Below are 5,638 nucleotides of genomic sequence, written 5' to 3'. Positions count from 1 at the left end.
TAAATGAAGAAGGTGAAGATATTGAACAGTGATCAATCTCAAAAAAATCTACAATCAATACAAATCCATGAACAAGGCAGAGAATACGGATCCCCGGAAGTTCCAGAGGTGGGATCAGGTGCCTAGGAGGAGTAAGCATCAACTGTCGACCGGTCACACCCGCCTTGAGTCATGTTTTGATCAGATTAACGGAATGTTCCGTAGTCAAATTTAGCATAAAAACAAAGGCCTAACTATTGGTATGAAACACTTCAGCCAAATCAAGACCCAATGAAAGGTTATATTTGCTAACAAGCTCATTACTAGTATAAAGACCATAGAGTTTACGAAATGCTGACTTTTAAAGATGTTGTTGAAATCTCTGTAACATCAACTTATCTGTCAGTAGCCTGCCTCGGTTCAAAAATTGATCGTACTCAGAGCATGCTCTTGAGTATCGAATAAATTGAGAGACATAAACACCATTTGCAGGTGATAGGGTGAATATTGCTATATAAATAAGGAAAGTTGAGATTGGAAAAGCTGAAGTCATCTTGTTTGTCATACAATTATTTAGTTGTTAGTTGGCCCTTATCGGCTATAGTCGGCATAACATCCAAATATGAAGCAGACTCTGTGGTCTCAATGAATATTGTTAATTGATGAAACATCAGTCTATCTAAATGTCTAATTGAAGGCAAAACAAGAGACTTCTTTTTAACAATGCATCACAAACATGGAAACAATAGTTTTAATGTTTTCTTTAAAAGTATTACAAAACATATACTGACAACGTGCAATGATGATGACATGGCTCTATAAAAATAGGTAAAGTCATAGCTTTTGTACTTAATTTGACTACGGATCGAGTACTATGTCTACCTCGAGTGTGAGAGAGGACATGCGCGGATCTAAAGGGGGGGGGGTGGTCTGGGATCCGCCCTTCGGAATTTTCGGAGTTATTAAATATAGTATATACTGATGTATTAAACGATACAATGACCTTGTTTGTAAATACAAACTATAAGTAAGTCGGAAGTTGACTGGCGTCTTTCATACGAATTGTTAGGCCTATATTTTCAAGCTGAATTTTTACCGGTCATGGTAGCCTAGTTGTAGGGCGCTCGCTTCGTGATCGGGAGGCCAAGGTTCTATTCTCGTTTGCAGCGCCGCGTCAAACCTAAGACCTGCATGTTCCTTCGCCAAGCGCCCGGTGTCGCCGGCACTAGAAGTGAAAGTCACTGGTCTTTCGAATGAGACCTTAAAAACCGAGGTCCCGTGTCACGGTAGGCGTTAGCGCAATAAAGAACCCTCACTGCTCAATGGTCCTGAGTGCCGAGTATAGGTCTAAATTTGAAGCCATTCACAGGCATTCGGTGACGTCTCTATATGAGTGAAAAATTCTCGAATAGGACGTTAAACAACATACAATCTATCAATCAAACTGGACTTACCCGATCGTGACAAAGAGCACACGGCGGGTGTGATCAGTCGATAGGGGATGCTCAGTCTTCCATGGCACGTGATACTACATCTCTTTTCGGAGGTCAGTGTTTGCTCTGCTCATAATTTGTATAGTTTGACTGGGCTTTGAACATGGTCACTGTTCATTATCTTTATGTTTCATTGATGATACTTTAATTAATCTGTAAATATTTGAAAAGTTTTTTTTCATCGTATCTTAATCAACAGATTGTTGTTTTCCAGTCTCAGTTTGTTTTATGAAATCCTTTTCATAAACAGGAAGATAAACTGATTTAAACAAAAGTACGCCATTGCGCTCTTTTAGAAATTGCCCTTGAACGATCTTGAACGCAGCCCTTTTCTATGGAACGCCATAGCTGCCTGAAGGTCATTTTCATTTTATATGAGGTGGTATAACCTTTATGTGAAGTGGTTAAGTCATTATATATAGTGGTAAAATCATTATATTCAATGAAAACTTTATTATATGCAGTGGTTTTATCTTTATATACAGTGATAAAATCATTATATACAGTGATAAAATCATTATATTCATTGATGACTTTATTATATGCAGTGGTTTTATCATTATATTCAGTGGCAATGTCATTATATGTAGTGGTTAAATAATGTAATGAAGTGATAGTACCGTTACATTATGCTGTAAAATCATTATACAGTGCAGGGAACTAATTTTGTTACATAAATCAGCATCAGCATAAGCATAAGTAGCATCAGGATCGAGCAAGCATCAGCATTTAAAAAACAGCATTACCAGGATCAGCATCAGCAAGCAAAGGATAAAACCAGCATTGACCTACATAAAATCAGCATTATCCTACTAGCATCAGAAAATCAATGAGTTTTAATTAAGTAAAAAATTAAAAAAGAAAGAAAGAATATTGGTTAAAGTATTCACATTACTGATACATAGTGAGATATTATGATCAAATAATTGTAAAAGGCACTTTTATTGCCTTAAACGGCAATGCTGAAATTCATTATCTACTTCCGGTAGCATGATGCTACTTCCGGTAGCATTGACCTAATTATAAAACAGCATCAGGATAAGGATAACTAGCATTAAATCAGCAAGCAAAGGAAGCATTCAAATCAGCAAGCAAAGGAAGCATTCAAATCAGCATCGATGCTGTAACAAAATTAGTTTCCTGCACTGTATGCAGTGGTTTTTCCATTATATACATTACTGATATCTTTCTGTGATGTGATAAATTCAATATATACAGTACAAACATAATTTGTGTGATATAGCAATCATTACATTTTATGAAACCCGCTGCATGTGGAGTGCCAAGTTAATTTCATTCAGTGCGACACCTTTACATGAAGTGAAAAATCTATTATGTGCAGTACTAAGATCATTATATTATATAGTAAAATTATTATATATATTCCTAAAATCCTACTTTGCAGTGGTAACATCTTTATATGAGGTGGTTAATTAATTATATGATGTTGTTAATTTGTTATATGATGTGCTCAAATCTTTATATGCATTAGACGTTTCATGTTATGCAGTGGTAACTTCTTTATCATCATCTAAACTGGTCCTTTTATTTAAAAAAATGCGCGGAGTTCCAGTTTAAAGAGTGTTTGAAAATAGGAAACCCGGGCCGTGGCAAATTAAAAGCCGGGACTATTCGAGATTTTTCAAATTTCTGATTTAAAATTTTCAGACTCTTTTTTTAGGCTAATGTGTTTTCGCTGTAAAAATTGTATTTAAATACTTGGTATTTTAGATTCTCTTTACGATTTTTGGTTTCAAGTAAAATTGGTAGGCAGTTTCAATTTTCTGATTTAATATTTTATCCATTGTGCTATAAATACTTAGTATTTTAGATTTTTTTTTTGACGATTGTTGATTTCCATGTTGGTAAAATGGGTAGACTGGGTTGGCGATATTTTGTGTGTGTGTGTGTGTGTGTGTGTGTGTGTGTGTGTGTTTTGACATATTTGATAAAAATCTAATAAACTTAAAAATTATTCCGATGTTAAACACTGTATTTTAACTTAAAAAACTTTTTCTTTTTGATAGTTATTTCTTTATTTGAAAATGCTATTTTTATGCAAAATACATATTTTCATTAAAAAAAGGATTATTAAACCAGATCCGATCATCCGGGAAGAACCTGGTGCAAAACACCATAAATCATTTCTAATTTCATAATATGCAAATGTGCACTGGTACATGTATCTATTTGTTAGTAGATGGAAAGAAACTGGATTACGTTAAATATGTAATTTGTTTAATACTTTTTTCGGGGGGGGGGGGGTGGAGGGTGTTAAATTACTAATATCAACTATTTATAAGACTGTTTCTAAGACTTCAGAAAACCTTAAATGAGTTAAATCACATTGAAATGCTTAAAATAAAAATTGCTGCATGAAAACATTTCATTTTCAAGTTTCATCTTTGCCGTCGCCAACGTGGCACGGTGATTAGAGTGTCTGCTCTAAGAGACGCGGAATAAGGAGTCAATCCTTACGTCACGGGTTCCAATCCGACAGTGGGACGTTGAGACCGGTCCTTCGTAAGAGACCGCATAAAGCCATAAACCGAGGTCCCGTTCCACAGTAGGTGTTGGCACGAAAAAAATCCCTCACTGCTCAATGGCCGTTAGTGTCGAGTATAGGACAAAATTTGCAGCTCTCCACTGGCAAATTGTGGCGTCTCCATATGAGTGAAAAATTCTCGAGAGGGACGTTAAACAGCAAACAAACAACCAAATTAAAATCATTTTAGCCTTTTTGAATAAAATGATAAAATTAAGAGTTATCCTTCAAGGCTGAGGATCGGATATCCTTAATCCAAGCAACTTACGCGTGATTAAAGTTTGACACAAGGCTTTGCATTAATAGTCCTATAATTACATGTATATGTGATAATTCTTTAATTAATTTATATTTTATCAAATGGCATGTAGATAATGAATAAGTATTTCGGATTTTTTATGTTTGACTTCCTGGAGATCAAATCCGATTTTAATGAACCATTGGCGTCGGAAGGAAATTGATAGTGGGGTGGCTAATTGAAATAGAAAAAAAAAATCAAACCTGAAAAAAAAACAAAAAAAAAAGGGGGGGGGGGAATTGTTCTTTCTCCAAACCCGAAAATCCTATTTCGGGGGTGTGGGTGGGTGGGTGGGTGGGTGGATTGGGGGGGGGGGGTGATCGAACATCTTTCAGTACCAAATTCTTTTAAACACTACCAATTACCCTTCTTTCACTACAATGAATCGTGCCTGTAAAAAGTGGGGAGGGGGGGGGGGGCTAGACCTACGCCCGAATTTTCAATGCCTATATTATGTCTACCTTTGTAAAAAAAAAAAGGGGGGGATAACAAAGAACAACAAACAAACAAACAAAACACGTAAAATGTCTACTTGATTGCCTACCCGATTTACCAACCTCACTGGCGGATTCAGAGAGGGCCTATGGGGCCCGCCGCCCCCCCCCCCCTTGTGTCCAAAATATACATAAGATTTCATAAATCAATTGTTTTTTGGTTTGGCTGTGGGCTACCTACCCCGACCAAAAACTTGTCGGGCCCCCCTTTTCAAGATTCCTGGATCCACCACTGAACTTGGAAATCAACAATCGCCAAGAAAATCTAAATTACTAAGTATTTTAAAATTAAATGCAATTTTTACAGCGAATACACATTAACCTATAAAAATGAGTCTGAAAATTTCAGCACAGTTGATAAAATCAGGAAGCTGTATAATAGAATCAGAAATCAGAAAAATCTCGAATAGTCCCGGCTTTTAATTTGCCACGGCCCGGGTTTCCTATTTTCAAACACTCTTTAAACTGGAACTCCGCGCATAAAAGGACCAGTTTAGATGATGATAAAGAAGTTACCACTGCATAACATGAAACGTCTAATGCATATAAAGATTTGAGCACATCATATAACAAATTAACAACATCATATAATTAATTAACCACCTCATATAAAGATGTTACCACTGCAAAGTAGGATTTTAGGAATATATATAATAATTTTACTATATAATATAATGATCTTAGTACTGCACATAATAGATTTTTCACTTCATGTAAAGGTGTCGCACTGAATGAAATTAACTTGGCACTCCACATGCAGCGGGTTTCATAAAATGTAATGATTGCTATATCACACAAATTATGTTTGTACTGTATATATTGAATTTAT

This window comes from Saccostrea echinata, unplaced genomic scaffold (genome assembly GCF_033153115.1).
Source record: "Saccostrea echinata isolate AGI-Se365-2 ecotype Australia unplaced genomic scaffold, CSIRO_AGI_Sech_v1 ptg000009l, whole genome shotgun sequence".
NCBI classification, from domain to species: domain Eukaryota; kingdom Metazoa; phylum Mollusca; class Bivalvia; order Ostreida; family Ostreidae; genus Saccostrea; species Saccostrea echinata.
Note: the sequence above shows the minus strand (reverse complement) of the source record.